Source organism: Rhinolophus sinicus, linkage group LG12 (assembly GCF_036562045.2).
Source record: "Rhinolophus sinicus isolate RSC01 linkage group LG12, ASM3656204v1, whole genome shotgun sequence".
Taxonomy (NCBI): Eukaryota; Metazoa; Chordata; class Mammalia; order Chiroptera; family Rhinolophidae; genus Rhinolophus; species Rhinolophus sinicus.
This window is the reverse complement of record NC_133761.1, coordinates 12,670,118-12,697,714: the sequence shown is the minus strand read 5'-3', so window position 1 is coordinate 12,697,714 and position 27,597 is coordinate 12,670,118. Positions and strand designations below refer to the sequence as shown.

The window sequence follows — 27,597 nt, the reverse complement described above, 5'->3', positions numbered from 1 at the left end:
TGCTGAGTCCTCAGCACCTGGCACACGTCTTTGGCACAGGATAAACATTTCCAGGATGAGGGAATTCGTATGGGCTGGCTCTGGCTTTGTATGTGTTCCCTCAGATCTCCCAACAACCCATGACATCGGTGTTTGTCATCTCCTCCTTTGTCGGGGCGCAGACACTGTAATAAATGCCCCCTGGCTACCCACCTCGTGAGTGGTAGCCGCAGGATCTGAACCAACTGGTCTTACTCCAGAACCCACTTTCTGAGTCACCGTCTGTCATGAGGCAGAAATGAAAGAGTGTAGGTGAGTAGGTGAAAGACCTTTGGAGACGGAAAAGTGATACACATAAGTGCCAGAGTGACCATCGCCATGCCTGGGACACCTAAAGCAGATTGCTTCCAATTGATTTGGGTCTCCGTCCTGTTTAATTTTAAAAATTTTGAGAACTATTTTTGCTGCCTCCCTGGATGGTACAACATGAGGTGGTAAAAAAAAAAAAAAAAAAAAAGGGTGTCTACGAAGCATCATTGCTCAGTTCAGTTACTGTCAGACTTGGCTGGCCTGGAATGTTCCAGAAATGGGGCGCGCAGGCTGCATGAATGTGTCCTTTATTCCAAAAACAGGTCAGTCCATGTCTCTCCCTTTACAAAACATGGCGTATTGATTAGAATCAAATACCGCAGTGTGGGGCCATGCAAATAGCACGAGGTTGAATCAAAAGACATATATTCCCAACTCTATCACTCAAATACCCTATGGGCTGAAATAATAATGGTAACTCTTATCCCCTGAGTCTTGCTAGGTACGAGGCACATTACAAGTGCTTTATACTTAGTAACTCACTTAATTCCCCAAGCCACTCTGGGGAATCAGTACTCTTATCAACCCCATTTCATCCCAGTCACAGAGACACAGAGATGTTAAGTAACTTGGCCCAAGTCACACAGCTGAGGCAGGATATTAACTCAGGCCATCTGTCTTCTGAGGACGGGTTTTAACTAGCTCTCTTTTGCAACTCAGCTTCATCTATCAATGGCGGGGTGGCGTGCATTGAATCCTATTTTGAATTTTGAAAGCTCTATGCTTTGGGGCCTGAGGATCAGGGCATAGTTTTGAGTCATCAGCCTGAACGCAAAAATGTAGGTGGCTGGGATGAAGCCAGGCTGAGCCCAGCTGACCAGAGGAAAGGTCCAAGATGTGGCTTCCTTTTTATCAAGTTTTGCTTGCGTCTGTCTGTTCTATCGTTTGTTACTTTTCTTGCCTCCATGGTTTGCAGACAGACTTAAGAGCCTGTGGGACGTCTTTCCTTTCCGTGTGGGAAAAGGAAAATGAAACCCTTTTGGTCACGTGGTGTTTCTTAACTTCAAAGCATCTTCACGTCTCTTTTCTCAATTATTTCACACAGAAACCCTGTGGGGACAAGCAGGGAGAGTCCCATTTTACAGATGAGGAAACAGGTTGAGGAGGTTGATCTTATGGGCACATTTACCTCCTCCTGCAAGCGTTTCCTGGGTCCTTCCTCAGGGTTTTTCTTACTTTACTGTCATGGTCTTAGCAAGCATGGCCTTTGATTGCCCCCAGCCACCTCCCCCACTGTTGCAATAAATAACCATCATGATAGCTGTCCTTTATCGGGTGCCTTCAGGTGCCTGGAACTGTGCTAGGGGCTTTTCACGTTTTATTTCTTTCTAATCCCCAAAACACCCCTTTGAATATATAGCGCTAACTAAGAGGCCCACTTTACAGGTGAGATGCCTGAAGCTACACGGTGCCAAGCCGACGGTGCATGCAGTCACACAGTTAGAAAGTAGTAACCCAGCATCCACAGGTGTTAACCCAGATAGTCTGGTATCCCCTCCCTGGTTAAAGCTTTCTGGGACTCCTGGTCATGACTCCCGGACAGAACAATGTCCAAACTCCTTGGCATGGTGGGCAGGGCCCCATGTGCCCTCTGCACCTGTCCCTCCAGCCCACGTACTAGCTCCACCTCCGTCACTCCAGTCATTCTCAACCAGCCGCTGCTCCCTCCTCCCTGCTCAGCCACCTCTTCCTCTGGACCTTGCCCCCCTGCTCCCCTCCTTGGAATGCACACTGCCTCCCCCTGCTGACTACTGATTGCCCTCCCATCTTTCATGGACTAGGCCAAAACCACCTCCTCCATGCAGCCCCCTCTGATCCACCATTCCCTATGCCCTTCTCCGGCCCCACCGTGACTCTGCCCCAGGGCACTGGGTACCACTCTCCATTGTAGCACAGCTCACACGGTGTCACGGGCACAGCCTGAGGATCCAAGGACAGCAGGGAGCTGTGCTGTGTGTGGAAGAGCTGGAAGACGTGCGCCCCACCTAAGGGCATTCTCATTCCTCGTCGTTTTTTAAAACATTATGCCAACCCAACAGAACAGCTTTATGGCTGGGAATGGAACCTTGGGCCACCAGTTTGAGGCTCCTGAGAGTCCCTCAGGATTCCTGTGCGTCTCTACATTGTCAGTGCTTAAATGAGGGCGGAGGGAGGGAGGCAGAGGGAGGGAGGGAGGGAGGGAAAAATTTACCTTCCTAGACCTGGCAATTAGGCTTCCATAAGACATGGTATATGAGTGTGCTCAGGCTGCCATAACAAAATACCATAGACTGGGTGGTTTAAACAATAGAAATCTATTGTCTCACAGAGCTGGAGGCTGGACGTCCAAGATCAAGGTTCCAACCAATTCTGTTTCTAGTGAGGACTCTCTTTTTCGCTTGCATACAGCCACCTTCTTGATGTGTCTTCCCGTGGCCCTTCCTCAGTGTGTGCGAGAGGAGAGAGAGAGAGAGAGAGAGAGAGAGAGAGAGAGCGAGCTCTGGTGTCTCTTATAAGATGCTAATTCTGTGGGATCAGGGGCTCGTTGTGACCTCATTTAACCTCCCTCAGAGGACCATTTCCACATACAGTCATATGGGGGGTTATAGCTTCAACATATGAATGTGGGGGGAGGGGCAGACCACTCAGTCTATAAGACATGGCATTCCAGATTGTTTGATCCACAGGTGTTTCCTGTGTCCCTACTATGGGGATTCCAGAGACATTGAAGGCAAGCAGTCCAGTCCAGTGGTGAAAAGCATAGGCTTTCATTTCAGACAGATTCAAGTTTGATACCTAACTCAGCCACTTACTCACCATGTGGCCTTATACATCCTCCTCACCTTCTCTGAGCCTCAGATTCCTCGCTGTGCAATGGGGACAATGACACCAACCACACAGGGTTGGTGTGAGGATTAAGTGAGACTAACACACATCCACAGCCGCGCAGCACTCATCACTGCATTCAAGGAACACTTTATTGAGCACATACTCCATGCTGAGCGCTGGGCTGGGGGCTGGGACTCCGGGGGAGAGCAAGACAGAGCAGATCCCTTGTTCTCATTCTTCCTGGAGGAGCCGGATAATACACAAGTCCATATGTCATCAGATGACAAGGCGATAATTTGAGACTGGGACCTGGGCTTTATTTCCTTTAAGGAAATAAAACAGGTGGTAAACTAGGAGGCAGCAGGAGAGGAAAGGCCTCACTGGGGAGGTGACTTTGACAGGAAGCTGACAGCCATACAAAGGCTCGGGACAGCGTGTTCTAGGTGGGGAACAGTCAGTGCAAAGGCCTGAAGGTGGACACACTCGGTGCCTGCACGAGCTGTGCATATTCCTTGTGGTTGTTGCGTTTGTTATTGCACATGGCCCCACCCTTAGGGCCCACCAGGCTTGTGGGGACCTCTGCACAGTCCTCCAGGGTGTAGGGCCCAGGTGAACTGGGCTTTCTCAGAGGAGAGCAGCTCAGGGCGGTCTGCCGTGGGCCGGAAGGGCTGTTGGAGCTGCACGAGGGAGGAGGGGGTTGTGTGGGAAAGGAGACGAGCATCCCAGGGAAAGGGGGTGATTTGGTTGAAGAGCCTGGTATCTGAGGGACCCTTGAACACTGCCCAGGCTCGAGCCAGTTCTGAGAGAAATGTCAGGCCAGGAGGCTCAAGGCACCACGTGGATGACCTCAGCGTGAGCTGACAAGGGCAGCCGCAGCCTCTATTGTCACAGCAGGGTGGGCAGGTTGTCAGCTCGAGAGAATGTGCTCCCCACTCAAGATGTAAGGCCCTGGGCGGAAATCCAGTGGTGTGAGTCACAACCAGATGTACAACTTGTCAGGGAAAACTGTGGCTGCAGTCATGGTCTTGGTTTCCTGGAAACTTCCTGAGTGGAGGGTGAGGGGGCTCCCTGAGGACAGGTGCCAGCCACAGGTGACAGGGGGGAACGTGCTGGGAGGGCTGGGCCCAGGCTAGCAGCCCTGGAGCTGCACCTCTCAGAGTCTGTGGCCGAGGCTTCCAGGGCCCCTGGGGGGTTGGAGCCTGATGCCAGTGGACACATTTGGGGTCTGTCTCCCCTTCCATAGCATGCCTGGCATTTCCTGGCCTTCTGATGGATGTCAGCATGCCCCCCCCCCCGCCCCCCGAGGTGTGAATGTGGGAAAAGCAGCTAGATTGAGAGACGGGACCCATGAGTCCTCATCCCATACACCTGGCTTCAAATCATAGGACTTTCACTAACACAGATTCTCTGGCCCTTGGTTCTCTCATCTACAAAGCAATGGGATAAATTGGGAGCTCTCCAAGGTTCCGCGCAGCTGGTTCCAGGCACTTCCTTCATTTCCCTCGCTATAGATAGGAGAAACTGAGGCCCAAGAGCAAGGGGTTTGCTCAGAGCCAACCCCGTTGAAGGTGGAACTAGAACTCCTGTTCTGGCTAGATCTGCACCCTCCATCCTTGCTCCGATGTCCTGCCTCTTCTTCCCCATCTTCTAGTCCCTACTCACACCTCTTCCCCTCTTTCCCCTCCACCTGTGCTCCTCACCTGCCAGACATGAAGGTTCACCCACCCCAAGGACGATGTTCCCACCTGGAGTGGGTGGGTCCCAAAACAGAACCAAGAGGGGAACTGCCAAGGCCATCAGCCATCTATGTGCACTCACTGGTCCTCAGCCGGCAGAACCTCCTCTAGCCACTTCCTGTCCGAGTCCTATATCCTTCCCTCCATTTTAAATGGCCCCTCCTCCAGGAAGCCTTTCCAGATCACCCCAGCCAGAGTTCTCACCTTACCAAGCCCTCCCATCCATGTCACTTTATAATCCTGCCATTGGCCTTTCCACGTACTTTTATTCTAATTATTTGGGCATACATCATGGCTCCTCTATACAATTTCAAACTCATGGGCAGCAGTAATCAATTGCCCCCATGTTGACCATGCCTACCACCAGCCTCCTCTTCGACATTTGGTGTAGTGTCTGTGTTCTAAGTGTTGGAGAGATAGTTGTGGAATAAATGGAGTTTGCTTTCTATGCAAAAGGGTTCTTTCCTTTCAGAATGAATGGTGGGGCGTGTAAGAACATCTGTTTTAGAGCTACACTGGGTTGAATCTTAGCTCCGCCATCTGCACACTGTGGGACCTTGGGCAAGTTACTTAACACTTTTGTGCCTCAGTTTCCCTACTTGTAAAATGAGGACAATCATAATCACCTAACATGGTGGCTGTGAAGATTAAGTGAGCCATGCATGTAATGTGTTTGAGAAAGCCCCGGATAGACTTGAGTCAGTAAGTGTAGTTGTTCAATTTTGGCGATCCTACATGCAAATTTTTATTGGATTTTTTTTTTTTTTTCATCACCGCCTTGCAGAACTCGAGTTTGGCCTCGTGTAGTTGCCACATCCTTTCCAATCCTTCCCTTCATTGAGCCTGCATCAACTATGACTGCACACTGCATAGTATCCCCCCACACTCTTGCTCGGATCAGGGGGTGGGGAAGGAAGAAATGGAGCCCCAAGTTGCTGGTGTAACTGCTACCCAGCCTGGGACCAGCAGCCACATTAAGCGGTTTTACTCAATTCATGTGACTCGACAAATTTGGAATGTATTAAGGAGAGAGAGTTTTTTCCAGCTATGAGTCAGTACATTTCTGCTGTCACACACACATAAAAAAAAAAAAAAAAAAATTAAGAGAAAAAGAGTTTAGCGAGAAACATTTATGAGTGCAAAGTGGAAACCTCTGGAAATTTTATTTTGACCCTGAAGGCAAGTAATACTCAAGACATTTAATAAAGGGTTCGAAACAGGATGTAATAGAGAGAAAACACAGCTAGCTGCCTTTTCCTTCTGTACTCACAGCCACTGTGTTCCGCCAGGAGGGTCCAATTTACGTGAGTTTATTACTAAGGTCCTCCTGGATACCCAGAGTTGTACTAGACAGGGTAGGAAATGAGAGCTGTGTAAAAGAAGGGAAGCATTTATTAAGCACTCATTATGTGCCAGATAATCATGAGTGGGAGGGGACATGTCCCAACTTCAAAAGGCAGTGTGGAGGAAATGGAACAATTATATTCAGACATTCAGAGTCAACCCCCAGCTACCTTCTTGTATAATATTATCTAATCCCCATCATATCCCATTTTATGGATGACAAAACTAAGGCTCAGAGAAGATAAAATATTTTGTCTAAGATCATAAAGCTCTTGAATGGTAGAAATCATTCTAAACTGGGTCTGTCAGTCTCCCTATGGTAAAGAAATTAGGGTTAAATTAGTGTTCCTGGAAGCGCGTAGGAGCTGAGCTTCCCACCGAGGGAGACAGACACTCTCTTTCTTGGAGATCACGTCTGCCTATCCTAGCCAGGTGTAACTTTCTCGTAGACCAGTCTCTTCAACCACCTTCTGCCACTTGCCTTTGAGTCCTGCCCATTAGACATTATGAAAAACCTGAGAGGATCCAGGTTGATCCTCTCTTTGCCGTTGTTTATTTTAAAGAAAGAAACCTCTGCCTGCCCAGAGAGCTTGTGTTTCCAGCTCACTTACGTCTCTTTTGCAAGGGCTCATTTTCATAGATTCCCGATCTCCAGGGAGCTGTGTCTTTCCCTCGGAAACGTGAGCTGTAATCAAAGGTGTATTCATCCGTGCACATCTGCCAGCAGCCGTGCTGGAGCCAGGGTTCCCCGAGGCCTGATGGGGGCTCAGGCCAGGTGCCCAGGGAGAATTCTTCCCTACACAAATCAGATTGCCCTGTGGTTGCCCTTCGTAAAGATGGCAGGGGCCCAGGCACTGCTTCTCAGATTGCTGGGGGACATGAAGAGGGCCCAGGGTAATGGATGGATTTCACCATCCGTTCATCACATACTTTTGTGGACCACCACGTGCTGGGAACTGCAGACCCTGAGAAGCCAACTCTTTGGTGACTTCCTATCACTTCCAGGTAAAGATCCAACTTCTTGAAAAGCCTACAAGTCCCTGGGAGATCCCGCCCTTGCTCTTTCTCTGGCCAGCCTCCATTATCTGGTGTCCACCATGCCCCCTCCTACCATAGTTCCCGTACACACTCTTCTCTGGCTTTCTCAGTTCTTCCTTCCCTCTTTTCAAGGTTCGCTGTTGATTACCTCTCAGGTCTCCCCCCTCCCCATGTGCTATATCCTCGTGTGCCTCTCGTGGTGATCTTGCCACCACTGTGTGCGCTTCGGTGAGCACGGTAATGTCATCGAAGCCTTTGTCTCCAACCCAACGCAAGGGCAGGGCCCACCTTATCTTCCCAGACATGGCCCATAGTCAATGCCCCACAAAGAAGGAAGATACTGGGCATATCTTCCGGAGTGTCAATTGCGCTTGACAATCTTGAGGGAGAAATATTTGGAAACAAATACAGATCAATTCTAGAGGAGAGTTCAGTGTTCTCGTTCAAGACATCAAGCTGCACCCGCGTACCTGCAGAGGTTATGAACGCGGCTTCCTCCGTACACTTGGGGGTCTTAGTGGAAGAGTAGGTTGGGGTTGCTGGGAGAGAAGGCCCAATTTACTAGTAACTCCAGTCATGGAGTCAAAGTTTAAAAGGCAGTATCACGGAAAAAATGGAAAAACTATATTTAATCAGGCCAGAGTTTAAATCCCAGTGCTGGACTTTCCATTCCTGTGACACTGGGCAATTTATTTGATCACCCTGAGATTCAAGTTTGCCATCTGTAAAATGGGTAGATGAATACCTGCTCTTCAGAGTTGCTGTGGGAAACAGAGATAAGACATGAGGGCCCAGCTCAGTGCCTGGCAAAGAGCAAGCCCTCAGGAAGTGGTGGCCCTTACGTTCGTCATTCAGTAGTGATGTTCTTTTGAATTAAAGGCTATTTGTTGGTGGTGGCTAAGGTGAAACATTTTCTGGAGCAAAGACAGGCAGCGGAGGAGTGGACTTCCAGCTTGCAGAAAGATGGCTCGCCAGAAGTGACTTGTAGCTTATCACCTTCTTTTAACTTGACCTTCCTCTCCTGTGTCCAGTCTGGAGCCAGAGCCCATCACTCCTTCCACTGTACTCCATGATTGCTCGCCCTCTCATCAATCTGAGGCCGTCACCTCAGGACATAATGACATGTTTACTAGACCTGGAGTTCCTTACTCATCTGCTAAATGTTTGCTGAGCGAAAAATGGAATGGAATAAACTGCCTTAGAGAGAGTGACCCTAAAGAAGGGTGTTTTTCTTCTTCCACAGACTATTCAAGTAGCTCCTCTCTTTTTCCCCCTTCAGGTGTTTAGCAATTTGATAGGCTTAGACGAGGCCAAAAGGGAAAATCCTACAGGCAGATATTTCCTTGTTGGGGTTTTGCTTCATATGACCCATACTTGCTGGCAAAAGGAGTCCTGAGCCAGGAAGACTGGAAATGTGTGCACATTCAGAGCTGGAAGGTCCCTGAGAAGTCCTTTGATTCATCTGTAATGCTCATAACGAGAGCTGCCATTTTCCACGTGCAGAACTGTGTGGGGTACCACGTCATTGGGTCCCTCACACAGCCCAAGGAGGCAGGTTCTCTTTAGAGCCCACCTGGCTGACGAGGACACCAAGGTCCCAAGGAGGAAAGTGATTGGCGTGATGGCACAGAAGAAGTGTGTGAGAGAACCAGGACCAGACTCAGACGTCCTGCCTCTAAGACCAGGACTCTTTCCCCCATGTTGGTTAGGATCAAGGATGATGATGCTGGGTTCGAGGATAAATGGCGAAACAGAACCGTTTCAATGAGACTCCCCAGCTCTGAGAATAATGCGCTGTGCAACCCCGGCCACGCCTTTCTACTTCTCTGTGCTCAACAAGAAGCACCTAATCAATTGAAGATAATAAGTATTATCGATAATAGCAGCAGTTAACGTCACCTGGTTACATGATCCTAAGCACTTTATATGTGTCACCTCCCTCAGTCCTACAGGGTAAGTCGGGGTTAATTAGGGGAAGAGGGAGGACAGAGCATCGAAGGGAGAGGGAGGAAGACAGCACAGACACGTGGCTGCACGGAGCACAGTAGGTTCTAGAAGCTTAGCAGAGAGTGAGCCCAGAACACAGTGGGGCGAGGTGAGTCCGGGTCAGGTGAGAGGGCTAGACCTTTCAGGGCCTCGGCGTCCCCGGGTGAAGGAGTGTGGTCTTTATCCCGAGACAAATGAGGCATCTATTAGCGGTTCCCACCTTTTATCCCCTCTGTGTACATTCTCACACTCAAGCTATTATTTGTCTTTCTCCTTTTTTATACCATGAGTTTCCTAAGGGTAGGGGCTGTGTCTTATTTATTTATGTCTATCTGGTGCTCAGCACAGAAGCAGGTACACATGGGTACTCAATAAATGATTGTTAATCAAATATTTAATATAATATTCAATATTTAATATTAACATGTTCAATATTTAATAACTATATATTATACATTTGTTATGTATAGCTATTAGTACCTATAATATCATTTCCATTATGTAAGCATTTCTGCTATAAAACGATAATATGCATGCCTCTAAAACATTGCATTCTGAAAACTTCAAAACTCAGTGCTTTGGGGGACCATTGGGGTGCAGCAGAACCCTCACAATTCATGCAACTCTGTAATGAAGCACAATCCTCGTGATGGTACTGGCCCAGTTCAAAGGGCTTGCTGAATTTTGAATTAAAAAACAAACAAACAGTAAGTTTAGGACCTGAGTACCTACAGGGCTATATCTTAAAAACCCAAAGGGGGGACTTGATGGAGGGGCTAGAGCAGGGTTGAAGCTGCTGAGTTGGAAGAGTAGGTTTCAGGCTTTGCCAAAATGTACAGAGATGGACCGGGACGCCCATGGCCTTCACACGAAGATCCGGGAGAACTGAGCAACCACAGCTCCTAAGGCAAAGCACGAGGCCCCACCCACCGAAAGGGGGAGGGTGGAGCTAGTGGGCGTCTGCACAGTGAGGCGTCTGCTGTGGCTTGCTGTCCTCTGTTGTGTTGGGTACTTTGCATCCAACTGTTGTCACTTGGTTGGTGGTGCAACACATTAATGTGGTGGGAACATTTGCCTATCTGTGAATCAGTGCAACCTCCTCATTTTATTGACGTCTTTCCCCCCATACACCTTATATGCACTAATCTGCAAGTGCAGTACAACAAATGATATATAATGTAATCCATGACTAAGTGATAAACTAGGAATGCCAGCTGGCCAGTTTACATGGAGAAAGGTACCATTCACATTCCCCGTGTGGGCTGTGGACTGTTTTCCTTTTGGTCCGTGAACCTGTTCAGTAAACCCATTCTGTTAAAATATAGAGCAAGACCATAGGGAGCGAGGTGACACTAAGCGAGAGCATCATACACCTGTGATGTGATTTCTTTCCCCATCAGGAATACCTGAGCTCACACCTCTGGCCTTGGAGTCAGAGGACCTCAACCCCAGCCTGCCCAAAAGCTGTATGACCTCAGGAAAACCACTTAACCTTTCTGTGCCTCAGTTTCCTCAACTGCAAAATAGCACTAGTGACAACCCCCAAGTTCTTTTAAGGAGCAGATTAGCTGAGAAGCTCTTCGTAAACTATAAAGTGTTTTGCAGAGTGTTGTCAAGTCAATACCTGGAATACTCAGGTCCACTTGTCTCCTGGGATACCTTCTCCTACTGGATGGTTAGTTCTAAGGGCAGTGGGCAAGAGAGCTAAACTCCCTGGAACCAAGATAAATTCCTCACTGGGATTAACTGCAGACGCTTAGATTTCACTGCAGGAAGGAGGCCCAGAACTTCTGACCAGGAAATTTTGCTGGCCCTTGACAAAAGTGAGGAGGAGAGGAGCCTTGACTCCAATATCTAAAGCCTCCCTCTCCGAGAGCTCTCCAGAACACCCAGGACCATCCCTCTCCAGGGCCTGAGGTCATCCATCCACCCCTGGCCCACTGCCCTTCTCTCACCCACTCCCCCCAGGCCAGGTCTGCCTGCCCCCTTCACCCTCTCATTTTACTTTCCCAAAATAGTCGAAGGGACACCAGCTTGGGAATCTCATGAACATGGGTTTGGATGGTCTCTACCACTTACTGGCTCTAAAACCACAATGCCACGTTCTGGCTTTTGTAAGTCTATTTTCTCACCTGGAGAATGGGCTACGATTTCCCCACTGATTGACTGGCTGACTGACTGACTGACATCCGTCCTTTCGTGATGAAGAGGATTATAAATGAGCACGTTGCAGACTTTAATGTGCTCAGGAATCACCTGAGGAGCTTGTGAAAAAGCAGGTTCTGGTTCTGCAGGCCTGGGTGGGACCTAAGAACCTGCCTTTCCAGCAAGCTTCTAGGTGACGTGAATTCACCCCTGTACAGCAAGAATATAGATCAGGTGCTTGGCTCGTGGTATGTACTCAGTCAACAGAAACTATTGCTATTCATGAAGGTATTCTCCCTTGAGAGTACGGAGGGATGAATTGAGAAACTTCTGCTCACTTTGAATTCTTAGCGAAACAAGAAAAAACAAGTTTTGCTCTAAAGGCGGGCTGGGCAGCTCATGAGCACACCACTTCACGTGCACATGTGCACGGCAGGTGGGCCTCTGCCGAGTGGCAGAAACCTCTAGAGCTCAGGCCTCAACTTGCCATGCTGGGACCTCATCCTCCCAGCCAGGCACACGCCTTGTTCCTCCAACTACAGCTCTCCTGGGGAATTTTCAAAGCACACAGGGTTCGGGGTTCGGGAGTCTCCCAGGATATACATTCGCATTGGGGACTTTTGTTTTAAGGCCTGAGCACAGACGTTTTCCCCTCACATTCATCAAAATGGAAACACAAAGAACCTGCCACTGCTCCAAAGGACCAGCCTCTGGAGGAGGCTCCAAGTGAGCTTCAAGATCTCCTTCCCACCCCACCCCAATCTTGTTAGTAGTTTAGCTCTTCTCAAAAGGCTTGCTTCTCAACCAGCTGCTGACTCACTTGGGGTGAGGGTCTTTTTTTCTTTTTTTTTAACTCTCAGAATTGCTTGCGACAAAGCCCAGAGGTTTTGAGGTTCGCTTAATGAGCAGCTCCGTCCTTACCATTTCCTTTTCCTTTGCTTTCTTCTCCCCATCTCCATCCCAACCCCCCCTCCACCCCAGTGCCACAATCCTGCCAGAAAAATGGAGTTGGACACCCAGTTGCTCTGCCCTGCTTTTAATATTGAATCGCTCTTCTTTGTAGGTCTTGATGCACTGACTGCTCTCGGAGTCGAAGTGTAGAAAGATTCCCAGGATGTGAGCAATATGGGACAGGTGAGTGACGACGTGTTCGGCGGTAGTTGGGGCCTTGGTTGGATGTCATGAAAGGGAAGGAGGTGAATGGGAGCAGCAGGGGCAGTTCTGAAACTGTTTTCCTCCGGATGCACCTGGAAACGGCACAGTGCAGAGATTCCAGATGTGAGTCCCTTGGCATTCCAGGGTCCCTCCAGTCTCTCCCCAGAGGCAAACCGAGTCTACAGGTGACTGGGCTGTCCTCTGTCCTCTGCATGGAGACCATAGCAGCTCAGACTCACCATCCAGAGGGCATGTATTTGGAGTTGTTTTCAGGGGACATTTCACCAGGGTTAAGGAGACATTCTTAGGACAGAGAGGAAACTACCTGCCTCACCCCAGTTTGTAAACTATAGCCCTGAGGAGACAGGAGACAAAAAGGTGAGAAAGGTACCTTTGTGTGTTTAAAGGGTTGTCACTGATGGAAGGAAGTTGGATAGCTGTTGACAACCTGAGAAAAAATTCCTAACAAAAGAGGTTTGCAACAGCGAAATAGGCGTCCAGTGGAAGTAGTGAGTTCCCTGTCGCTGGCAGAATGTTAGCACAGGTTAGAGAAACATCGATGGGAAACATGGGGGGCGGGGTGCAGTTTTGAGTACGGCAGTGTTTTTACAGACTCTGTTCCATGATGACCTGGAAACCCTGAGGGGCAGTGGGATGAGGGAGAGGGTTCAGGAAGAGTGAACGAGGGGAACTGCTGAGCTCACACAAGCACACATTCCCTCAGCCTGTTTTATGACAGGGTTCTGCTATAAAACTGTTCAGAAGCTGCTGGATGAGGTGACCCTCTGGTCTCTCCTAAGACGTGCTGTTCATTGGCCAGCTGTCCCTGAGCTGATGCCAGATAGCTACGCATATCACAGGTGTGACCCCAAACACCTGATGTATGTGATGGGATGGACTCTCCAAGCATGACAGGGGTTTAGATCAGACGCTTCAGCAAGCTCACTTTTACCAAGGCCCCCAAAAGATTTACCAGCGAGTCACACCATCGAGAGATTTGAACCAGGATCCAGACCACACAGACCAGGAAAAAGGCTTCGGGGAACACTGTGGCAGAACCCTCCAAACCCCAGGCTGTGGAAGGACAGTGAACGCACCTTCTCCAAAGGAGGTGGGACCCCTTGGCAGGACCAGTACCACAAATTCTAGTCACCAAGACCTGGCCCTCGACGTGTGAGAAGAATTGCACCCCAGACACAACTGGGGATATTGCACAGGAGACACACCCATAGCCAATAGGAGGGTCTGAATAATGAGCACCCATCTTCCTTTGTGCTTTGTGACTGGGTCTTCCTCCCCTGGGCCTGGGGCAGTGGCGACTGTAAATATTTACCAAGGGCTCCTGAGAGCAGGACGCCATGGGAGGCCAGAGATGGTGTTTTTCATTTCTAAGAAACTGACAGCCTGGATGAGAATCACGTTTGACAGTCATTGTGCATAGGCTGTACTTTCAGCAGAGTCCTGAGTGCTGAGGAGAGCAGTGTGGGGAGGGGAGGGCTGAACAGTGCATTCGAACCGTGACATGGTACTTCTTGGCAAATTTCCAAGCAGGAGTGGGGCTTTGAAGACAAGGATTCACAGGACCTGCTTGATTCACAGGACCTGGCACATAGTAGGTGCTTCGTAAGTGACTGTCGAATGACTGTAAAGAAAAGTTGTGAGGAGGCAGCTCAGGGAGGCATTGTCTGTGTTAAGAGCAGGGCCCTGGAAATCAGACTGCCCGGGTTCAAACCCTGCCTCTTCCACTAGCTGTGGGGCCTTAGGCAAATTGCCGACCTCTCTATGCTTCCGTCCCCTGTCTGTATAATGGGAATAATAATAATACCGCATCGGTTGGCTGTGAGCATTTGGTGAATTAATTTATGCCATGCTGTTTGGCCCTGTGCCAGTATGTGGGAAGAGCTTAATAAATATTACTACATTTCCCCGAAAATAAAACCCAGGGACAGTCAGCTCTAATGTGTCTTTTGGAGCAAAAATTAATATAAGACCCGGTCTTCTTTTGCTACAAGACTGGGTTTTTATAATATAATGTATTATAATTAATATAATACGGGGTCTTATATTAATTTTTGCTCCAAAAGACACATTAGAGCTGATTGTCCGGCTAGGTCTTATTTTCAAGGAAACAGGGTAGCCCTTATTCTTGTTCTAGATGTGGGACATAACCCCCAGGTTAAAGTTCAATGTTGGAACAGGAAATAACAGTGTGAGTCAGGGGACAGAGCGCTGGACAGGGAGTCTGAAGCCCTGGCTTAGCTGCAGGGGGGGCATGGGGGAGGCAGTCGCTCCTGCTGAGCCCACTCTCTACACAGGAGACGTGAGTATATGGTCAGAGGTCAAGGGCAGCTCCATTTTCCTGCTTTCCTTCTGACGGTCCATCGTGGTCCTGGCCCTGGACCAAAGACAAGGGGCGCTCAACCTTTTATTACAAGCTGAGGGGCCTCATGGACAGCGATTTGACTTCTCAAACCCTTTCTCCCAGTGCTAGCCTCCTTCCCTTGCAGAAATGGTCTTGAAAACTTGAAAAACACTGGTACAAAAAGAAAGATTCTGTTGATACAGATGGAAAATCATTTAAAATCAAGCTTGAGTCTTGTAATCTTGAGCCTCACGGTGAATGTCAGATTCCCCTTCCTTCCCCAGTGAGGTCTGGCTGTCTTCTTGGCTGGAAGACAGATTCTCAGAACAATGCTTCGCGTTGTCAAACACGCCACCTACCATACTAGGCCTTGTAGCATATTTCAAATAAAAATTGCATTTTCCTGAAACATTTATCAAGGTCACATTTCTCACATTAGTGGACCTGGGACTATAGAATGAGCTTATTCAAGGGCCTGCCTCTTCTGCCCCTGCCCATCACACTGTGATTCTAGCTGGACAGTAGGAGCCTGTGATCATACTAGCCTATGATCCTGTGTAAGCCAAAATCATTCATGGCACGAGCACAGCCCCTGTGCTTACGGGGTCTTTAAAAATGTCACTCATGCCAGTCTCCTTTTCCCTGTGGACCCCCTAACATCTGCCAAGTGACCCCGCCTTCACTTCTACCTTTAATGGGAAGGGGACAGGGATTAGGGGATATTTCCCAGGGCCGCTTCAAAGGCAAAGCATTCAGAGGAAAGAGGTCCCAATTCCTAGCTCCGTCAATCATTTAGCTCATTCCACTCTCGTCAGGTGAGGTGATTGGGCTAGGTCAGGAGTGGCAAAGAGATTTCATCTTCTGCCAACTCTGATCCACTGGTCATGGCTGCCAGAGGCACTGTGTTGAGAAGGATTCTGAGGACTATCCAAGAAATCGTGTGCTGCCATGGATTAGTGATGTCTGTTAAGGAGGCAAGAAGGAGGGCTGTAGCATACATGCCACTTTTTAGCATCCCTAGACAAAGCGATTTCTAAGACCCCCTTCGTGCCCTCACACTTCATGAATTTATTTCAGCAACTATGTTTTACATCTGAGAGGCAAAGCACTGCTAAACCTCATTAATCTGCGCCACTTTAGGACCAACCCAAGTGAGTGAAAAGTCTTAATCTGAGGGGCTTCTCCATGCAAGTCAGCTTTACTACCTTCAGTACACGGAGTCAGCTCAGCTCAACTAGCTAGTTGGCCGATGCAGGGGCCACGGTGATCTGAGCCCAGCAGGTCTGACCATATGACTGGGTGTGCCTGACCTAAAGGGACACTTAACTCTGTGTGCTTAGGATGGATACCACCGAAACTCTGACACAAGCAGGCTGTTTTTTGAAGTAGAAAATCCTTCTATGGACGGCTTTGCTTCTACTGTTTCAAATTGCCAGAGAATTTGAATTAGACTTGGCTGCAGTAGCGGGGAATAAGCTGTTTTTCCAGAATTATATGTAGAAGATGAGACAAAATAGTCTAGCACTCAGATCCCCTGAGTTTCCAGATCTGTAAAGTGGGGAAATAATACACCCCACCGGGCTAGTCAGGAGGGTAAATGAGATCAAATGTGCAAGAGACCCAGCAGGGGATCTTGCTCCTAAAAGATGGTCCAAAACACTGTTTCTTCTCCCCCTGTACCACTTTCCATCTATATTCACCCAGCAAGCGTCATTTTCTTCTCGCAGTATGTTCAAGAAAATGTTCCAGATCGATTTTTTAGATAGTGTCATACTTTTCACATGACTCCTGTTAGTATTTCAGAGGCTCTTCCTTTTTATTCCTGATGATTCTTCTTTGGGAAAAGGCGCACGTAAACCTTCAACTGGAGTTCCTCTCCGCTTGGCCTTCTGGGTCAAGTAGCTGATGCTGCCAAGGTCCCGAACTGCGTGTGTACGAACGCTTGCTTGCAGGTTTCTCTAGAGGGCACTGGACCACATGGTGACTAGACCATGTCCACATCTTCCCTTCAACTCAGCAAGTGTCCAACCCAAATTCCATGGGTTCGAGGGACAGTCAGGTCAGTAAAGGTGGTCGAATGGCAAATTGATACCAAGTGAAGTTGAGTGTGAGCATGCCCGAATGATAGGCTTTACTTGTTTTAAAAAAAAATGGGTACGAAGTTTGAAAAGGGCCTCCTCTTTCAGCCTTTGTCCCTGAGAAGCTCCAGGAGAAAGGTTAAGTTGCCACTTAAAAAAAAAATCAGGAGCAATGAAATCTATGGGGAGTGGAGAGAGGAACTCACACAACTGGAGAAGTAATAACCCTGGTCACAGAAGCCAAGGGCAGAGGGATGGGCCTGGGAAGCCCAGATGAACTCCTCAGAATTCCTGGGTTGTTGGCTGAGAGCTGGGGTATTAAGGAGGGCGAGTGCAGGCCCTTTGTGCTGGCCATTGGCCTCCCATCCTCTCTGGCCCCCATCCTGGACAACCTCACATTTCTCTTCTGTCCTCTCTCCTGAGGCCTAGCACAAAATGGCTCTGCTCCCCTGCCTGAGAAGCCTCCATGTGCCCCTCCCCAAGAGAAGGCATGGCCAACGGTCGTCCCACTATTTCACGGGCAGGGGAAAAGAGGAATGGACCCCTATCCTTCTTCCCACTCTTCCCACTGAGGCTCCTCTCCGTGGTGCGGTGACCCTGGTATGGGTCCTTTTCCTCAGCCTTGTCCAGCCTCAGACTCCTCACTCCCAAGGATGGAACGGAGGGTGTGGTGGGCAAGGGGGAGGCCTTGAGGTTAGAGGGCATAGCCAACATAGGCTCGCCCAGGGAGCTGCCACTTGGAGGCCTGGGCAGGCAGGGGTATCACGTCAGCACTCAGAACTCAGGGCAAGTCCTATAGCTTCTGCTGAGGCTCTGTCCCCTCCCTGGGCTCCCACGGACCTTACAGTCTGTACCACCCAGTGTGAAGTGGTGCTGAGTGGTGGAGATCATACACTCTGGAGCTGGACTGGCCCAGTTGGAATCCCAGCTCCACCTTTGCTAGCCCTGTGATCTTGACCAAGTGATTTAACTTCTCTGTGCCTCAGTTTTCTCATCTATAAAATGGACCACCTCCTAGGGTAGTTAGGATGACTACCGAGTTAATGGAGTGTTGCTGGCACAGAGTATAGTGTTAGAGAAACACAATCATTAAGTAAATAAATGCAGAAATCAGTGTGTCATGTGATCGCTTAATTGCCATCAAGATTGTAAGCTTCGTACCCACAGAAACAATGTCCTTCATTCTGTCTGTGGGTTCGGGAGGCTTTCAACTAGACTCTGAGGGAGGGGAAGCCTGGGGAGAGGTGCAGAGGGAGAGGGAGCCCGGGACATATAGAGGATGTCGGAAGTCTGGTGTTGCTGCAGGAGGGAGAGCCCGGTTGGGGAGCTTGTGACAGTCGAGATGGGCAAGCTCGGACAAGTCCTTGAATGCCATACTCAGAAGTGGACTGTTTGCAGGAAGCAATGCGCAGTTTTAAGACATTTTAAGCTAAGTGCGTGACGTGATACAACCCGGAGTTTAGAAACATGACCTGGTCACAGTGCAGAGGGTGAGCTACAGGTGAGTCAGGAAGCAACGGCAGAGAGATGGCCCCAGAGAGAGTGCATGGGCATCAAAGTTGAGGTGGTCACAGCAGGGGTAGAGCAAGGCGGGCTCCAGAGCACTAGCTCAGAGAAAGCACTGACTGGACTTGAACATGTGAAGTGAGGAAGGAGGGGTCATGAGCGAACCCCCCGGTCCTGGCTTAGGAATCTAAGAGAGTGAGTCCTTAACCAGGGGAGTGAACAGAGAGAGAAAACGTGATGGGTGGTGCAGAAGGCTCTGGGCATGTAGCATCTGACACACCTGTGGAATGCCCAGGGCCTGTGAGGCAATGTAGAACAGTGGTTAAGCAGCTGGTCTAGGAGTCCACATGGCTTGAATTGAAATCCTGCCTCAACCACTTACTAGCTGTGTGACCTTGGAGGTGTCCTTTAACTTTCCTGAGCCTCAGTGTTTTCATCTGCATAGTGGGGGTTAGGCAGCTATTAGCTGCCTGAGAAGGCTGTTCAGATCAGTACACGTAAGGTATTAAGAACTATGCTTGGCTCAGAGGCAGTCCTCAATGAGGGTGACCTTGCATTACATGAGTATTAAAATTGATATTAATTTGGGGATTAGTGTTTATATCATCATCTTAGTGGAAGTGTCCAACATGGGCCTGGAACACAAAAGCAAGCTCAGGATGGGATGACGTAATTCAAGAGTCATCTGTGTATAGGTCAGTGGTTATCACCCTGCTGGGTGTATTCCTGGGGAGGAAGAGATGAGCATCACCTGGGTTCTTTTCAAATTATGTCACCCTCCCCAACCGTGGTAGAGCCCCCACCCCACCCTCACTGTCCTATGAAAAAACCAACGTGGGCAGGGCTGTGCCACATCCCTCAGGCCTATTGGGAAAGAATGAAGCTGGACAGCAGCTGATGGAGGAGAGAGGCAAGGCCCTGGGGTGATAGCGTTCACTCTCAGGGACAGCTCAGAGCCAAAGGACAGAACCCTGGGGCACCACCAGCATGTAGGAGGAGGGACCAGAAGAAACAGACTCGGTCAGGAAACCAAGGTACACTGTCCCGGGTGCCAATAGTATGACATTCATTCAGCCCGGATGGACTAGACACGAAGACCCCACTGTAGGCTTTTGGTTCTTCCATACATCCAGGTGGGAGTTCTAACCACACTCAGTTCAATAGCATGTGAGGGGTTCTTTGCTCCTTCCTCCAGGAGCAGAAGTAGACTCAACGTATCTGAGCTAAACAGGAGAAATGAAGGTGGGGCATCCTGCCCTCCCCTACTGTCCACTTGAAACTTTGCTGCAACTGCCCTGCCCTAAACCCTGTTTCATGTCATCTCAGAGCCCACAGTTTATTGGCCAAGGAACAACATAACACGTGAAACCAGTAGGTAACAATACTTGAGTGGGTATTTGACTATATTTGTCAAACTTTTGGTTACAAGATCGAGATCTAATTCACATTGATGTACGTGTAAAACAAAAAAGCAGTTTGTAAAACAGAAAAGTCAGAGCAGGTCTGGCTTTGAGCCTGGTGGGATCTAAACAATGTCAGCAGGCATCATTTCTCTCCATCTCTTGACTCCGCTTTCTTCTTTGTGGGCTCCACTCAGGCGCATTTCCCCCACCAACCCAGCACCTTCTCAGCAACCCCCAGCAAAAGAGGGCTTTACTTCCATTGTTGTCCTAGCAGATGCTGGGAACTGAGAGCTTCAGCTCACATGTCCATCCGTAAGCCAAGAGCTGTGGTTTCGCAGCGTCAGAGGGAACATGCAGAAAAGGCCCCTCATCCTCCAGCCTGTGCAAGATGTTTCTTTGTTGCAGGTGGCACTCTGATGAGTCCCCTCCTGTCATAAACAGCATACAGCTGACCCTTAAACAACAAGGGTGTTAGGAGAGGAGTGCCAACCCCCTGCAGTCGAAAATCTGTGTGTCACCTTTGACTCCCCCAAACTTAATGACGAATACCCTGCTGTTAACCAGAAGGCTTAATCAAGAACATAAACAGTCGATGAACACATATTTTGTTACATGTATTATAGACTGTATTCTTACAATCAAATAAGCTTAGAGAAAGAAATGTTATTAAGAAAACCATAAGGAAGAGAAAATACATGCACAGTATGTATTGAAAAAAATTCACTTATAAGTAGACCCGTGCAGTTGCAACCCATGTTATTCAAGGGTCAACTGGACTTAGTTTCCTTTTCATTTCCTATAGTTGCTTTAACAAAGGACTTCATGTTTTCAACCACACATATTTATTATCTAACAGTCCTGGAGGTCAGAAGTCCGAGACGTGTCTCACTGAGCTAAAACCAAGTTGTCGATGAGATGCTTTCCTTTCTGGAGAGTCTAAAGGAAATCTGTTTCCTTGAATTTCCAGCTTCTCGAGGCCTCCTGAATGCCTCAGCTATCTGTCTTCAAAGCCAGCAATGGCCAGTTAAGTTTTCCTCAGGCCTCATCATTCTGACACTGCCTCTCTCTTCCGTCTTTAGTGGACTCTTGTGATGATGTTGTGCCTACCCAGAGAATCCAGGATAATCTCTTTATTTTAAGATCAGCTGATTAGCAACCTTAATTCTATCTGCAGCCTTAATTCCTCTTTATCATTTAAAATAATTTGTTCACCAATTCTGGGGATTAGGGCCTGGGCATCTTTGGGAGCTATTATTCTGCTGGTCATAGTGATTGTGGTAATATCCTGTTTCCCTGAAAATAAGACCTAGTCGGACGTCAGCTCTAGTTTGTCTTTTGGAGCAAAAATTAATATACAATCCAGTATTATATTACATTATATTATATTATACCCGGTATTATATGTATATTATATTATACTATACTATATTATATGATATAAGACCCGGTCTTATATTATAGTAAAATAAGACCAGATCTTATATTAATTTGGGCTCCAAAAGACGCATTAGAGCTGAGTGTCTGGCTAGGTCTTATTTTCAGGGAAACACGGTATCATCAATTCTAATGTTCATTCAGCACTTCCGGTATTCAAGGCCACTTGCTAAGTCACTTCATTCTCATAACCACCCAGAGTGGGGTACAGCAGATACCCCCATTTTAGCATTGAGGAAACTGAGGCACTGATTGATTGATTGATTGATTGATTGATAGATTGATTGATTTCCAAGGTCACAGATACAGTAATAGAGTCAGGGCTGGACCACAGATCTGCCAGACCCCCAAAGTCTGTCGTAACCCACTCTTAGTGGCCAAATGCCCATATGTATATCTTCTTGTACTTTGCTTTCCTTTTTCCCTCTACTTCCTTTTAAGCCAGATAGCAGGGACCAGGCAACTAAGCTTATATCTGAGCAACCTGTGTGCTAAGAATGGTTTTACAGTTTTAAAAGTTTTGCTTAATAATAATGATTTTTAAAAGGAGCAGAAAGAACAATATGTGACAGAGACTGCATGTGACCCACCAAGCCTAAAATATTTGGCCCTTGACAGGAAAAGTGTTCCAACCTCAGAAAGAACACAGGCAGTGGAGTCCCAGACCTGGGCTTGGATCCTGCACTGGCTGCTCAGGGCCCAGTTAGACCTTTAGTCCGTGAAAGAACCGCGGGGCCTCCCCTCAGGGGTGGCTTTCATAGCAGTTGTGCTGGGAGCCGCAGCAGCACTGCCAGAAGCAGTAGAGGTGGTTTGCAGAATTCATAGAGCAGTCCCTCTGGGCACGTACTGTGGTGCGAGATTCATCCCCTTCATCCCCTCCATCGTCCTTTGAGGTCCGCACACTTATCAATCCTTTTTTTTTTTTTTTTTTTAATTTTATTTTATTACGTGTGGGAAACAAAAGCTGCTTGGGGGAGCAGGTGACTGGCTCATGATTACACCAGGAGAGGAGAGGGAGCTAGAATTTGAACCCAGGCCGCCTGACTCTACAGTCTCCTACTTTGCCTCCTTATTCTGGCATTTAGTTCTCCTTTCAGGCAAAGAAATCTTTGGCCGTGGCTTCCCCTCCCTTCCTACCCCCCCAGTTATTTTCCTGACCTCTTTTCCCCAGTTCCCTGGCAAAAATTTTTTCCACCATAAAAGGGGAATATGAAAAATGGAAGAGCTGTCAGAAACAGCTCTGATGTGGACATCTACAATTTGGGTTCCAGCATCCATCCATCCAATGCATCCATCCATCCATCACAACACCAGGAACTCATGAGAACCCACATCCTTGACAGTGACCACTGAGGCAGACCCCAAGCCTCGGGGTCCTCCAAATTCATTGCTCTAGGGAGACATACAGGGAAGCTCATTAAATAACACCAAGTACTTGATTAATATGCTGCAATTTGGGCAGCACCATCTTATTTCAGCATCCCTGCCCGCCCCCCACCCAGTTACCATAACGACATTATTTTAACAGTGCCTTTAAATATTTTCATATTTAATGAAAAGTGTGCTCCTGGCAGGCGAGCAGAAGAGCAACCACACTACAAAGGGCTTCGAGTGGTCTGCGAGGACATTTTTGCAGGAAGCCATCAGTTCCCCTGATCCCTATATGCCATTGTCGCCAGGAAATGTGAGTGTTCCGGGGGCTGGGAGCCAGCCTGATGCCAGGCCTCCATTATGCGCAGCCACCGAAGGTTGTCACGTCTTTAATGCAGAATGTCACAACGGCTCCGTGAGGACTGGCTAGTGTGATAGCATTATTAAACACGGCTTTGGACACTGATCGACTAATTTCTCCGCTGCTCGCCTGAGGCTGCTGAATGCCTTGTTTGCTTCCTGTGTCTTGAATCCGGTTGGATTGTGAGACAGCGTGTGGAGAACCCAGAGCACGTGTGTGCCAGTGTGAGAAAGCTCTCAGTTTCTCTTCTGTGTGCCATCTGGTTCCACCCGGTTAAATCAGTAGCAACCAGGTGCAGGGAGGAGGGGACCCCGTCCCCTACCCTCAAGAGAGTCAGTGCCAAAGGAGAAAAGACCAGAGGGACGCAGAACATTCTGTGGCAGCCTCCACCACGATGATGGCCTGACTAAGGGCTAAACACTGAGAAGGCACAAATTAACTACACATTCCAGTTCCCCAATAAGAAAGATGGGTGATAACTATAATAAAGTGGAGAGAACACTAACATGGTGATCTATTAGCTGTGTGCCCTTGGGTAAATTACCTAACCTCTCTGTGCCTCAGTTCTCTCATCCATAAACTGGAGACAATAGCGCTACCTATGTGACCCCTTAACTGTGGTCATGAGGTTTAAAACATGAAGTAAACATATAAAAAGCACTAACACAGTTATCAAAAGACACAAAAGAGTGGACACATGTTAAGTTTTAAAGAACTGCTAGCTGGGATTCCAGGTTCCCATGGTACCGTGCATACAATTATAATAATAGCTGACACCTATTAAGGGCTTACTGTGGTAAGTGTTGGAGTTATACTAGTTCATTTGCTCTTCACAGGCAACACTGTAATACTTTCATTATTATGATCTTCACCTCACAGATGAGGAAACTGAGGCTCAGAGGGTTTGGGGAACTTGCCCAACGTCGTAAGGCTAGTAAGTGAGGATTTGAATTCAGTTGGTCTGCATTTGCCACCTAACAAAACACGAAGTGCCGGGAACCCACAGATGGTGCTGTGGGAGCATAAGCGCCTGGCTAGCAGGCTCCGGGAAGCACTGGCAGGGGAAGTGGACATAGATGCCGAGACGGCTCCTGGGTCTTCATGGATAGAGGACAAGATTTGAAGATGGAGAAGGATTCTGAGAACCCCAGTGTGGTTGATTAATCAAGAGACAGATTCCTGGCATTGAGGGGGAGCTTATGTTGACTAAATATGACCTGTTGACTTACAGTATATCTTAGATTTTTATTTAAGCTATATGGATTGGAAGAGGAAGTGAGGCATACTGGGGTAGAACAAAGCTTTTAGAGTTTTCCATTTCTTCCTAGCAGGATTTAGTTGGAAGAATGTGAGACTATCTGTATCAGCTGGGTATGTATATGGAAAATGAAAACATTTTGTGCCAGTATGTCCAAAAGCAAAGAAAGAGGCAGAGAAAGGAAGGTTTAGATCGTGTAGGAATTTTAATTATAATCAAGGCCATAGCATAGTACATGTCTAAGTGTGTGTGTGCACACACGCTATTTATTGCCACAATAGTGTTTCATAACAAACCCCCACCAACCTCACGGGTGAACAAGAAGCATGTATTTAGCTCACAATCTACAGGGTTCAACCTGTCTGGCTTGGATTCACTCAAGAGGTCAGTTTAAGTGGCTCCGTGATGTTCGCTGGGCCCACCCATATCTTTATGGTTGGCTGGATGCTGGCTGATCTAAGATGACCTCAATAGGGATGACGGCTGAGCTGACAGAGCTCCACACATCGTGTATCCTCCAGTTGTCTGCCCAGGCATGTTCTCGTGGTGGCAGAGAAGTGAAGGTGCAAGCAGAAAGATGCTAGTGCTTTTCCAAGCCTTGGCTTGCATTCCCTCTGCTAACAAACATCCGATTGGCCAAAGCAAGTCAAGTGGCCAGAGTCTCAGTGGAAGGGCTCTCCAAGGTCATGTGTAAAAGAGCGTGGATACAAGGAGGGGTACAGAATCAGAACTATTACCACAATCAATACCATGTTTCCCCAAATCCACCAGATGAAATCACCCAGCCACCTGGGAGGAGGTGTCCTCAAAGACAAACTTGGAATAGTTGCATAATTTCCTCTGATTCAGGAGCCACAAGGTGGACTTAACCTCAGAGTGAATCCTTAACGCGTGGCAATTATGTTAGCATCTGTGTCTTTAGCATTACACCTGGTCCCTGACTCAAGGTGTCTGCGGTGACAATTAGTACCATCTCTAGAGGAATGGGGACCTGGTGTACTCCCAATAGCTCTAAGTTTGGATGCATTGCTTGTCCTAGGCTGCTTCCCCACAGGGCAGGTACAGCACAGCCCTGGGAACTCAAGGTTAACTGTGTGCCTCTCTATAGACCTTGGTACACAAGGTTTGCCCTAAAGGCAGTCTGTCTAGAAATGTAGGTCAGATAACAGAAAGACCTGTCTAAGGACTTTTTTTAAATTCCACATCATTTTTTTTCATAGTAGCCCAGTACCTTGAGTTTATTTTGTACTTGATACTTCCCATAACAATAAGCACTAGCATTATTCCCATTTCACAGATGAGAAAACTGAGCCTCAGAGAGCTTAAGTGACTTCCTCAAAGCCATGTGTGAAACCCACCCCTCCCTTTCTCACTCTTTCTCCACCACCACCAATCTCCAACTCAGTCCTAGGGCTACCTTCCCACATACTCTTCAACTGTTCAAATCCTGATTCTGCCTCTGGCAGACATGTGGCCTTGGATGTCACTTGCCCTCTCCTTCCCTTGGAGAGAATCTTATGTCCCTGATAGGGGTGTTATGCGAAGTAAAGGAGTTTAAAATGAACGACTAAGATTCTTGAGTGCTGCCCTACAGTTGGAAATGTTCCTGGCACTCATTTCCTCCTCAAACCCCCCTGAGAGAAGTAGTTACTGTCTCAGTTTTACGGGGAGGAGCTGAGGCTCAGTGACACTGAGTGACCTTCCAGAGGTCCCACCATGGTGGAGCTGGGACTTGTATGCAGGCCATCTGCCTCCAGAACTTTTGCATTTTCTGCTTCCCATGTAAAGCTTCGGCAAGGACCCCACAAATACTAGCTGTCATTGTCCCTTTGGCACCGTGAGATTGAGAAGAGGCATGCCACAATAGAAGCAAAGGTAAAACCCTGCCACGACCCTAAAAAGCATCTCAAACAGATGCAGCCCAAGCACCTGGTCCCTTCAGATAATAGGAACAGTAGAGAACCATGAGTTCACGCCCCAAGAAACAACAGAAAAGAAACCCTGCTCCATCCAAAGCTTGAGTTCACTGACCCGATGACTCAGAAGGCAGTAGCATCATCACTGGAACACGTAACACCAAATGACCTATGTGACCAAATTCCTCTGATTCAGGTGAGATACTGCTGCGGGTTCATTTGCTGGGCACGTAAGATTTCTGAAAGGATCCGTGCTTGAGCACTCAGGGCCCCTCTACCCTCATCGTCCATATCGTGTATCTCATAAAGCTTTCTAAGCATCCTGAAGTCGGCGCCTTTTAACTCCTAGAAGGCAGTTAGATCGAGATGCGTGCCCGTGTTTTACATGTAAGAAAACCAAAGCCAGAGCAGCTACGTTTTGGCTGCCAGCCCCTAGCAAAAGAGGTCAAGTCTGACACTGACAAAAACTCCGTTTCTTTGCATTCAACCTTAGGTCTAGATTTCTGTTCCATCCTTTACTATCTGTGGGACGTTGGCAAAGTTACTTTACTTCTCTGTGCCTCTGCTTTCTCCTCTATAAAATAGGGATAATAATGTTTACGTCTTAGAGTTGTTATGGGGATTAAATGGTGAATCCATGCCACATGCTTGGAACAAATAGCTCGTCCTTGAATAATGTCATTTGGTTCATCGCCTTATCACATCTCCTTACAATGTTGATGAGATACTGTAGGAACTTAAGTCTTGTTTACGTCAGTTAGCCTGTGGTAAAATCAGTTTGGTTATCTGTCGTTTCACTTAACGTAACAGCACCGATGGATGACATTACGCAAGGGCCTACCTAGAACAAACGTAGGAAGCACGCAATAAGTACCTGTGGCCGTTACTACATACGTGCATTTTGATCAATTCTAAATAGAAATGAAGTCGAGTTGGATAAATGCAGTTTGTGGACAGAATCCTTATCAGGGCACGGGGATGGAATCACAAAAGGCATCTCATATGATGAAAACATTTAGAGTCCACTGGGCTAGGTGACTTGCCCGAGGTCACCCTGCTGGTGAGAGGCCCATGGAGACTGGAAACCGGCTTGTCTGACCCCAAGATCTTAAACTTTTCTGCTTTTCCAGGCTGCCTGACTCTCCTGAGAAGGGGCTCTGTCCCATCCCTAAGTCACCCATTGTCCCACTCCACGATTCTCACAATTAGAAAAGTGCCCACATTTATTATATATCTAGTGGAAACCACCCCCATTTCCCCAAAACTTCCAGCCAGCAAACTTGATGGAGCTGTGAACGCAGTTTGCATTAACCATGCATAAAGGATACCGTTTGTATCTGAGAACACT

At 48.0% G+C, this 27,597-nt stretch overlaps 1 protein-coding gene across 2 annotated transcripts in view; it reads left to right on the top strand.

Annotated features, from left to right (window-relative positions):
* ZHX2 (zinc fingers and homeoboxes 2) overlaps positions 1-27,597 on the top strand; it is a 144,199-nt gene that overhangs the window by 56,100 nt on the left and 60,502 nt on the right. For both annotated transcript variants that reach the window (XM_019717501.2, XM_074316273.1), the window contains exon 2: positions 12,469-12,539. The gene's annotated coding sequence lies outside the window, so the exon portion shown is untranslated. The remainder of the gene's footprint in view (positions 1-12,468; positions 12,540-27,597) is intronic.